This window comes from Aotus nancymaae, unplaced genomic scaffold, assembly GCF_030222135.1.
Source record: "Aotus nancymaae isolate 86718 unplaced genomic scaffold, 86718_ANA_hifiasm-v0.15.2.pri h1tg000014l, whole genome shotgun sequence".
Taxonomy (NCBI): domain Eukaryota; kingdom Metazoa; phylum Chordata; class Mammalia; order Primates; family Aotidae; genus Aotus; species Aotus nancymaae.
In genome coordinates this window covers 90,414,272-90,426,416 of record NW_026988425.1, presented here as the reverse complement: position 1 = coordinate 90,426,416, position 12,145 = coordinate 90,414,272, and the positions used below count along the sequence as shown (strand labels likewise).

The 12,145-nt window shown below is 34.6% G+C and overlaps 1 long non-coding RNA gene across 1 annotated transcript in view; it reads right to left on the bottom strand.

Moving 5' to 3' along the window:
• The window catches only part of LOC105729993 (uncharacterized), a 662,720-nt gene that overhangs the window by 121,905 nt on the left and 528,670 nt on the right, over positions 1–12,145 (bottom strand). The gene's annotated exons all lie outside the window — the stretch shown is intronic.

Genomic DNA, 12,145 nt, shown 5'->3' with positions numbered 1-12,145 from the left:
GAAATGGGTGGTTTTCTACTTCATGAAATATGGAATATCTAAAATGTAGCATTTAAAATTTTACTGGAAAAAAAACAAAAAAACACTTGGCACTAGTGCCCCAAAATACTACCCTACCTAAGTGAAACTCAAAAGGGATTTTTATAAAAATTAATTAAAATACATATATGCTGGGTGGGTTTATACAGAGGTTCCTCTAGATCTGTATGTAGGAGCTACAGAGTACTGCAGTTGCACCTTGAAGGATAAGCCAGCCAGCTGTTCAGCTCTGACCGCTTGCTTTCTTAGAGCATTCTCAGCTCCTAATGATGCAATGACTGAAAAGTCCCCAGGCAGTCCAAAGTTTGACAATTAAATCTTACTAACAGAAATTCTGACATATTTCTATCATACCAGCTAAGACTATTTTATTTGTATTTATCTTCACTACTCTCCAAGGATATATAAGCACCCACTCTTGGCTAGCATTTTCCTGGGCATTGTAAAGATTTCACATAGTTTATGATCTAGGTGGCAAATAAGAGTAATGCATAAAATGATTTGGGAAAAATATTTAAAAACACCACTAAGCACTATAAAAAGAGAAAAAATGCTATATACTCTTTAAAGAAACAAGGAGAAAGCCAGGCAGGTATAAGGGAAATAGCATTCTCAAATGGCATCTTTAAACATCTGTAGAAGGGGCATACAGGATAGCCACAGACATGCAGCTCTGATGTCAACTCCATCTCTCAAACCGAAAGCTTTACCCGCAACTCTATACCCGATAATATACATAAAAAAAGTGGACATATACAAAGCATATGACAATATCTTTGCGTCTACAAGAAGTGCACTAAAATAGTAAATAAAAATTACACTAAAATAATGTTTCTTCAACACTAGTAAGAGGTTTTTTTTTTGTTTTATTTTGTTTTTTTTTAGCACAGTGAAAAACAGAACAAAGTTTCTGACCATGTAGTATAGTCATATAATGTATACTTCATACATTCTGATCATGTGCTTACCTTAAGGTGAATCTAATATTGTATGTGCATCCATCATGATATCTGGGATTAGGTACTCATGGTCAAATAAACAGATCAAGAAGTCCAGGTAGTTCTTTATGTCACCATACAATGTTGCTGAGGTTAGAGAAATGAGGAGAACCAGGGAAGTTTAAAGTTTAGAAAACAAAAGGGAAAACAGCTGTAAAAGATGGGATTCAAATAGACAAATTTGTCTAAGGAAGAAAACAGATATTGTATTATTTCCTGTTATATTCCTGTCATGACGTAACTTGCTGAACTCAGACATTAAGGCCAGATGGTTCAGTCAAAAGGAGACCTTTGGCCAGAGACCTTGTCTCAACAAATTTTGGTAAAAATCTGTTAACTTTTATTATTGTTTTCTTGTTCTTCATTTGCATGGCTTCCGATTCCTGAGTTAAAAACATATTTTAAAATGCTTACTCAAAAAGTGTTCATATCCAACCAGATTAAAACATTATTATTATAAAAGACTATCAAAATCAAATCCCAGCAGTGAGACCTGTCCTTGGAAGCATTTGCAGAGAAATTAATTGTGTAGTTAGAATTGCAATGTGCATAGCACATTACTTAATCTAATATTACAGGGGTTTAAAACTACAGTAACTTATCTGACAACAAATGGTTGAAAATAAAAATGATGATAATCATTAGACTCAAGGAGTTTGAAAGAAATAAACACAAAGACATAACGTAGAAAAGAATAATAGAAAATTACCACTGTGGAAAACAGTGTGGCGATTCCTCAAGGACCTAGAAATAGAAATTCCATTTGACCCAGCAATCCCATCACTGGGCATATATCCAAAGGATTATAAATCGTTCTACTATAAGGACACATGCACACAAATGTTCATTGCAGCACAGTTTACAATAGCAAAGACCTGGAACCAGCCCAAATGCCCATCGATGATAGACTGGACAGGAAAAATGTGGCACATATACACCATGGAATATTATGCAGCCATTAAAAAGGAGGAGTTCACATCCTTCGTAGGGACATGGATGAACCTGGAAAACATCATTCTCAGCAAACTGACACAAGAACACAAAATCAAACACCACATGTTCTCACTCATAGGCGGGTGTTGAACAAGGAGAACACATGGACACAGGGAGGGGAGCACTATACACGGGGGTCTGTTGGGGGGGAGGGGGGATAGTGGGTGGGTGGGGAGTTGGGGAGAGATAGCATGGGGAGAAATGCCAGATATAGGTGAAGGGGAGGGAGGTAGCAAATCATACTGCCACGTGTGCACCTGTGCAACAACCTTGCATGTTATTCACATGTACCCCAAAACCTAAAATGCAATAAATAAATAAATAAATAAATAAATAAGAATAATAGAAAATTAACAAAGCCAGAAGATCTTTAAAAAGATTAATAAGTTAGATCTCTGACAAGACAAGTAAAAAGAGAAATGATGAAATAAGTAATATTAGACAGGAGAATGGATAAACTCGTAGAAGCAGAGAGTAGAAGGGTATAAAAATGGTGACTGTGTAGAGGTGATAAATACGTTAGTTACTTGGAATGTGGTAATCATTTCACAGTGTATGTCAAACATTAAGTTATACAACTAAAACGTATATTTTTTTTTTTCTTTTTTTGAGACAGAGTCTTACTCCGTCTCCAGGCACGAGGCTGGAGTGCAGTGGTGCAATCTCAGCTCACTGCAACCTCCGCCTCCCGGGTTCAAGCAATTCTCCTGCCTCAGTCTCCCGAGTAGCTGGGACTACAGGCACGTGCCACCACACGCAGCTAACTTTTGTATTTTTAGTAGAGATGCGGTTTCACCATGTTGGCCAGGATGGTCTCGATCTCTTGACCTCATGATCCGCCCACCTCGGCCTCCCAAAGTGCTGGGATTACAGGCGGGAGCCACTGCGCCCAACTAAAATGTTTATTTTTTATCACCAAAAATTTAGATGTAATAAAGTAAAAAAAATTAAAGACCAAAAGATGAATTAATTAATAACATATTTTTAGTATACTGTTGAAAGAAATAAACTTATGTATATATAAAAACAAATTCGTATATATATATAAACACAGTAGAAGGAAGATGTAAATAAATATTTACTGAGGTTGTTATTGATGTTATGAATCATTCAACGGTTACCCAATCCCTATCTAATAAAAGTTGTTTCAGAATATAGTGAAAGATGAACAATGCCAAGCTGATTTAATGAAGCTAGTGCAATTATCCAAAACCAGATAAAGACAACATACAAAAGCAATTGTAGGATTATTTCACTAAATACAGATGAAAGAATTCTAAAATAAATGTATTTAGAAACAATAAATCATGCTCAGTTTGTGAACCAATATCAGAAAATTTATTATTGATATTCAGCACATTAATAAACTAAAAGATAAAAATTATATCATTATCTCAATAGACACATACAAAAAACAATTGTCTAAGTTCAACACTTATTTAGGACAAAAACTCAGAAAACTAGGAATAAAGGAGAACCTCCTCAATTTGAAAAATACTATAATTCCAAGAAGTATAATAAAATTTATACTTAATGGAGAAGATGTATATGAAAGCCCTCTACAATTAAAAATTAGCAAGGGCATCCATTATCAGCAGTGTTATTTATCAGAGTTTTAAATGTATATTAAAATAAATAAGATGTATAAGGACTTCATATACATAGAAAAATCAGCAGAATAAATACAAACACCATTAGTAAAAATAAGAAATTTTAGCATGTTTGCTGAAATCAAACTAAACGTTAAATATAAATTGAATTCCTCTACATCAAAAATAGCCAGATACAAAATAGAATAAAAAATACAAATAGCATTTTATTAGTAGTAACAGAAACTAAAAATTGTAATAGTAACAATCACTAGAAGTATCTAGCGATCATCTCGACATCAAAAATACTAAAATCTTTCTCAAGGGTATAAAGGAGGGTCAATGGAGAGAATTTGTGGTGTTGGATAACAATAGCTATTATAAAAATTGAATTTTCCCCAAATTAATTAACACAATTACTCCAGTCATAATTCTAATTGTCTTGTAAAATAACTTAATAGGTTTACTCTAAAATTTCTATGAAAGTATAATCATTCATGAATATCTAAGGATAAATTCTGAAAAAAAGTAGGAAAAAGGGGACCAGGTATAAAACAAACTGAAACAGTAGTATTAAAACAATATAGTCCAAGTAAAAGAATAGATCCATAAATCAAGGGAACCAAATATAAACCCCATGTATAGACTATTTTATGTAATTATGTTGGGCAAATTGGAATATTATATCAAGAACACTAAAACTGAACTCATAATTTACAATGGTGAACTCTGGATTTTCTACCCAAGAAATAGGCTGATAACACATGGGAGAGTGTATTTACATTGGGAGAAATGGCAAGGGATTTCTGTTTTCTTATAAGAAAGGCTGTGAGAAGTGAATGCCACTGCCGCAATAATTAGAAATAATAAAAATAAATTTTAAAAAAAATTGGAAAAAATCAGATTGCTGCAGAAGCAACAAGGAAAATGCTGCTCTCAGATTAGCCCATTTTCTTCCCTAAGACATTTGTGAATCTGGATGTAGACTGAGGACAGAGTGGCTTTATTAGAGAAAAAACAAATCACTGAAGCTTTTGATATTGCTTGGCTTAGGATAATGTATTAAAATCTAGAAGAACCCCATATATATGTCTGTTTTCCTCATAGGGTATTTGCAGTGTTTTGGGATAGTTAAAGGAGACTAGGAAGCTGGTCCAGGAACTTCTAAAAGAGATCATTAAATCTTTCACAGTTTCATGGTAATTAGGAGACAAAAACCTATCCAAGAGGGAGGCGGTATTTTCAACACTGAGTCAATATCCTCTAGATATTTGCAAATATTGGTGTTATATAGAGTAGGAGGCTAACAGACTGATTTCAAAACCTGTAAATAAAATAATTGAATCTTGCAGTCTTTCAGGACTGTAGAGGCAGAGTTTTATCATCTCTTGGTATTTTCTACAAACCAGAGATGTGCTGTTTCTCTAAACTACAACCTAGCTCTTACTCATCTAAAGCACTTTTGAATTAAGGTAGCTAGCCTCTCATCCTGTCTGACTAACAGATAGAGTGAACAGAAAAGAAAGAAAGATAAACACAAAGAAAAAAAGACAAGTGGAGAAGATGACAAGATGATAATAGCTATCTGGAAACATGGCAGCAGCAATGATGGCAAGTTTTTAAGGGTTTTGATATCTTCTCACAAAAACAGAGTAGCTAGATAAGCCCTCCTTCCCCTGGAAGGAAAAAAACATCATCCAAAATCTCCGATGTTCTTTTACATACAATGTTAAGTATGCAATAAAAATTTACTAGAAATGCAAAGTGACAAGACAATGGGACCCCTGATCAAGAGAAAAATTCAACAATAGAAGCAGAACTGGATGGTCCAAATATTGAAGTACTGGAATTAGCTGACAAATTTTATTAGTACAGAACTGACCTACCTGGGAACTGGGGGAAAATACCTGGTTTCCATCTCTGCTAATTTATAAGCAAATGTGGTAAAATCATTCCCTGGAATATTATATACAAAATTTAGAAGTCACAGAATCATATACCATTGCAATTTGAATAGATAACAGAATGCTGAGTGACAAAGTTAAGAAACACCATGCATATGTACACAAAGCATTGTGGTTTTTTTTTGAGACATAAACAAATAAATAACATACAGCTGGAATATACTGCAATCGTTACCTGTAAAGAGGAATTCAAGCAAAAAAAAAAAAAAAAAAAAAACGGGAGAACGATAATGTATGGATATTCCCTTGTCCAGTAATGTGAGATGGTATGAACTGAGGAATCTGAATAATTAAATCCTCAGCATCTTAAATTCAAAAGTTAACTAGGAACAGGATAGGGAAGAGAAGGGAAAGAATGAAGTGAAAAAGAAGAGAAAGGAATGTAAGAGGAAAGAAATGCAAAAGGAAAAAGGAGAGCAGGAAAGAAAAGCAAAATTCCCAACTTGAAAATGTGTCAACAGTGTTTTTCTCTATTTAATGGAACTGTGCACTATTTTTATCTTTTCATTATGCTTACTTATATTCACCAAATTTTCTGTATTACCTGCATAAAAAAGAATAATTAATTTTTAACAAACTTTTATTAACAAATAATTTTCACTAATGCTCTAATATATCTTAATCTCAAGTTCAAAACTATTATTCAATAAGCTGACTAAATCAACCCTGAGCTATATGAAGTTATCATTAGGTAATGGAAATCTATCCACATTTAAAGAAATAAATATATAATAGAGTCATTGATGTCAAATGAAAGACTGAGAAAACACAATCCTTTGTCTCTTGTTCTAAGCATAGATATTCTAGAAGACTCTCTGTTGAGACAGAGTCTCTGTCTGTCATCAGGCTGGAATTCAGTGGCAAGATCTTGGCTCACAGCGACCTCTCTGCCTGCTAGGTTCAAGCGATTCTCCTGCCTCATCCTCCAGAGTAGCTGGGATTACAGGCACAGACCACAACACCCAGCTAATTTTTGTATTTTTAGTAGAGGCAGGGTTTCACCATGTTGGCCAGGATGGTCTTGATTTCCTGCCCTTGTGATCTGCCCACCTCGGCCTCCCAAAGTGCTGGGATTACAGGTGTAAGCCACCACACCTGGCCTAGAAAACATTTTAAAGAGAATTTTGGTCCCATGAACAAAATCCTTTTGTCTCTTGTTCTAAACATAGATATTCTAGAAGACTTTTTAGAAAGAATTTTGGTCTCATGAACAATCAGAGAAATTAAAATTTTTAAATTAATACTACAAGTTTTATCCACTAGATTGGCAAAAATTTGAAAGTTGAATAGTATCACTTGGTGAGGCAATAAAGCAACTGACACTTTTGAACTGCTGATAGGAGTATAAATTGGTACAGTTATGCTGGAGCAAGTATTAATTGACCATTTCGTAAAGCAAACCCAATAGTTTTTTTAAGTACTTACATTAAATTCTTATGCGTTTGCACAAGAGGACAAGTATGAGAATACTAATCACAGCATTGTTTGTCACGGTGCAGTAGGGGAATAGACAAAGAAAATCTTATGTGTTCATTTGAAGGAATACTGAATATTGTAAAAGAGAATTTAGATCTCAAATCCTAATTTTTAAGTTAATAAAGCAAAATACAGAACCATATGTATCATATGCCAATTATACAAAATTTAAAATGCTCATGTATAGCAATACTTTACATTATCTAATTGCGCTTTTACGATTAAAAATATTGAAAATGATGGCTTTTCCTGGGAAGAAGGGAAAGAGTAATGAAACAAAAAATGTAAATTAAAAAGTGACATTGGCTACATCTACAATGCTTCATTGTGAATGGAAAGAAAAAGAAAAAGACTAGTGGAGAAGATGGCAAGATGACAATAGCTATCTGGAAAGATGGCAGCAGCAATGATGGCACCTTTCTGAACCTTTCTATATCTCCTCATAAAAACTATCTAGTTCTTATGAAACACAGTTACTCTGTAACTATCTAGAATGGAATGGAAATTATAAAGGGGATTCTGGGGTTGCAAGCAGTTCTATTTATTGATCTAGGTGGTGTTTGACTTGTAATAATTTCAGAAATTGATAATAGCAGCTGTGTATGGATAATTACAATATATGTACTTGTCGTATTATTTGTACTTTACTGTTGCATTAAAATTCCTCCAAAAATATAATAAAATATGTTGGTGGGTCGACACCAAGATATTAAAAAGCTGGTAGACATATTTTCCTCAAAGCCCAAAGTTATAAGCTACAAAACCCACTTGTTATTCATTTCTCTAAGCCTAGCTTCAAGAATAGGCTCTGAGCTTGTTTGATTGCCATGTTATACTTGATCATAAATAATACAAATAGGATAATATATTTAGAAGTATTGCTTATTCAAAATTCTTGAAGTTCTCAGTAAATTTTATACTAAATTAGGAATGTTTTATCATTCATGAATAAAATAGGCAGATAGATTATATTATGCAGAGATTTTATAATAGTGGAACATTTTATGATAAGCTATCCAAATATTCCATGTCCCAATAATAATAAAACATATGCTAAATGAGTTCATTATGTTTTATTGTTTAAAAATTATTTTATACACATTATTAGTTGATTTTCTCAACATACTAAGAATTCATTCAGATGCATTAACCCTATTTTTAATTTAATTTAATTTATTTGAGTCAGGTTCTTGCTCTGTCATCCAGGCTGGAGTGCAGGGGCGTGATCACAGTTCACTGCAGCCTCAATCCCCCTGTGCTCAGGCAATCCTTCCACCTCAGGCTTCCAAGTAGCTGGGACTACAGGCACAAGCCACCATGCCCACCTAACTTAAAGAAGATTTTAAGAGACAGGGTCTTGCTGTGTTGCCCAGACTGGACTTGAGCTCCTGGGGTCCAGTGATTCTCCCACCTGGGCCTCCAAAAGTGCTAGAATTACAGGCATGAGCCACCGTGCTGGGACAATACTAATTGATTTTTACTCTCTAATCTCAAAAGGTTAATAATATACTCAAGATTACATGAAAGTTTGTGGAAGAAATAAAATTCCAAATTAAGTGTTACTTTTCTTTAGGTCTGGTGTTTTGCTATTAGTTTTAAAGCATTGATTTTTTTTTTCTGAATCTGCTGCCTAGTCTATTGTATTTGGCAATTTAACTCATGGGTTTAACCTCATTAACTTAATGTTCTAACTGTGTTAATTAAATTAGGACAAGCATGATTAGACATTGAATTCTACCTGAAAAAACATAAGGGATCCTCAAAAAATATTCTATTTTTGCTTTCAAACTCATTAAAGAGCACTGGGCAACCAAAGTAGATATAAGTAATAAGAGGAATGAAAAGCTTACTTTGTCATCTACTCAACAACCCGCACAAAGCCTGAAGTCATTTCATAGACAAAGATTTCTTTAGAAATCCCAGGGTTATAGGTTATCGCAATTATGATATTCATAAGAACATTGATGGGGTAACAAAAATTCTATTTGGCCAAGGACAGAATGAGAGTTTCGGACCCCAGTACTTTGCCATGCAACCTGTCAGAGCTCCGTATTAACCTACTGGCTCCAAACATATGTAAAGTAGTTTGTAATATTGGTTTATCACAGCTATCCTTGTTGAGTTATTATTCTATGTCAGGAGTAAAAACAAATGTGCTAAAGGAGAATATGGGCATAAATTATGAAATCTCAGTCATGCAAGCCCTCCTAATTTTAATTGCCCTATTTAAAAAATATATAAATTAGCTATTAACTATGTCTTGGGTGGCTAGAAAACCTATTACTGAATAGTTTCTATAAATATTTACAAAGCAAACATTCTTCAGAGATTCTGATCTCTTACAAGGAACTCTGGGAAACAATTCAACAAATCAATTTTAAAAATATTTATTGATCTGCTAAATGGTGCCAAACACTGAAATATCTATTACATATACAAAAATAAGTATGAGTTGGGGCCTTTTTCCTCTCAAAAAGGTAACAATCTAGAAAGAAGAAAATACAGATAATTAAATAATCCTAATATAATATAAGCACATTCCTGTCTGTGATCCTAAAAAATATAATCTTTCCTCTATATCTTCATACAGCCCACAATCCTGAAAGAATTGAAGCTTTCTGAAGACATAGATAAGGAAGTAATTAGTTGTACACTGTAGTGAAGGAAGTTAGAAAAAATGTTTTAGAAATTAAAATTTTCAGCTGAACGCCTTCTGAATTTCATGTGGGCTTCCACAGCTTGAACCCCTTCTGGCAACTGAAAATATTTGCTGTCTGTTAAGACAAATTATTTTATTCAATTTTTCTTGTTCATTGAATCACTTAGAGTTTTTAGATTGCAAGTAACAGAAATTCACTTAGAGTAAATTAGACAACATAAAATAAATTAACTAGAATAGATGTAATGATCACACCTAAGGAAATCAGAATGACAGGTCTTAGAATGGAAACCAAAAAGGATCTGGAGAACTCCTCCAGGATCTACATCACAGAAACTGATGAATAGTTTCTTCAAAACGCTGTAACCAGGAAAAAAAATGGAGTTCCAACCTATGTTAAAAGGATGACATAAAATATATATGCAAAATAGGCATGTCACAAATATATAATTTAACACATAATTATGAAGCAAATACCATATGACAGCTGCTCAGATAAACAGAACATTATCAGTACTATGTAAACCTTTAATGTGTCCTTTCCTAATTAGAATCCACTCACTTTGTGAAAATAATTTTCTTGCTGCTCCTAAACTTTTGTAAAGTTCAAAAACAAGCAAACTATTGTCTATTCTTTCTCACAATAATCAAATTAATTCAAATTTTAGAAAATAAATAAGGGAAGAGATGAATAGAGATTGGGGGAGAGACAGAATTTAAAGAGGAGGGAAGAAAAAGAGATTGATTCAGGTCTTCAGATTGAGTAAGCTTGGAAAACATCCTCAGCCTTGACTGACAATGCTAATAAAGACTAGATCGAGAGAGAAATATTACTTAAAGCAATACATGATGTCCATACTAGCAGAAATGTGAACTCATGCTGGTCAGGAAAAATTGACAAATGTCTACTATATCCATGAATTTTCCATATTAGTGCCACAACAGCAGAAGTTCATATATAGTAAAAAAATTTCAAATGTCAGGAAACTGTTCAATTTAGGAACATATATCTTGACTCAGTCAAAAATCAACATCTTGACTGACTTCTTCATGTTCTCCATATTGTGGAGTTCATTTAAGACCTCAATCAAATTCTACCTCTTCTAAGAACCCAACTAAAGCCCTCGCAACTCTCTTCTAGACTAGAAGTTGGTGTTCACCAGTCGATATTACATTCTCTTTATGCTTTTTGTGGGTTTTTTTTTTTTTTTTTTTTTTTTGGAAAATTTTATTCCATTTTGTTTCCATGTGAAGCACTGACAATAGAAAGGAGGCAGCACATTCCACTTATTTTTCTGAAAAACCACATGGCTAGATTAACTTTCTCCCTACCCAGGACAGAATTGAATAAACCGCATCCACCACCCACCCCCGCCAGCAAAAGCTAAAAAGGGGGAGTTGTGGCAATTGCTTAAAAAAAACAACAAATCAATGTGTAAGAATTCCCAAATGATCAGTGGTCAGATTTGTTCTTTTTGCACTTGGAGGGCACTCCCTACCTCCTCATCTCTCCCCACCATTACCACCTCCTTCAAAGGAGACACACAGAAAGTGCCTTCCAAATGGAAACCCTATTCTGTTGACTGCCATAGGCTTAGATGTATCTGCCAATTTCAGCCAAAGGGATGGCCCATCTGTCAACTTAGAAAGGTTCAGAGGTATAATGTCACCCCAGCATCACGGTCAGCTCCATGCCTGGACAATAGCCTTGCAGGTTAAAATACAGGTAAGACATGGCACATACACATTTATGGCTGTTTAATACCAGAAAGTGAATCCACTTTAGAGATTTATCAAATGAGGAAAATGGGTGGATGGTAGTGCTGTATGTGTTCCATACTGGTGCCTGTTGCACTCAGAATTAACACTGCTTAACTAATGTCTTGCTGGGGAAAAGCAGAAGATAGAGTGGTAAGAGAGGAAGTAAATGTAACAAAGGAAAACAGCTTGCCTGAAATTATGTAATGTTTTTTGTCTTTTGCCTATATAAGGCATTTTAAATTGGAAAAACGTCTTTCCTTCACACTCTTCCAAATAATCAGAAGGAATATAAAAGCTGATTCAGAATACAAATAAAACCTGTTTCATCTCCCCCCACCTCCAAAATTATTATTCTTCATACCCCAAGCCCATAAAGTACAAGGCAGGCAATTGATTTTCTAATTAGGAGGCAAATCATGTCCACCTGGAGGATGAGGTGGTTGCCCCAAGGGTCCCTTCTGAAAGCTCAAGCCCTGATCCTGCCCTTTTCAGGCCTCAAAAGGTAAGCATCCATCTTTGGTGAAGTTTTAAGTCTCACTGGGGTGCCTGCCAGCCATGGCCTCCCGGGCAGCGGGAAGTCAGGGCCCTCCTGGCTTTCCTGTGCATGCCCTGCCAGGAGTCTAGACTGTTCCATCTACACACAGTATTAAGCTTCATTCAGTTGGT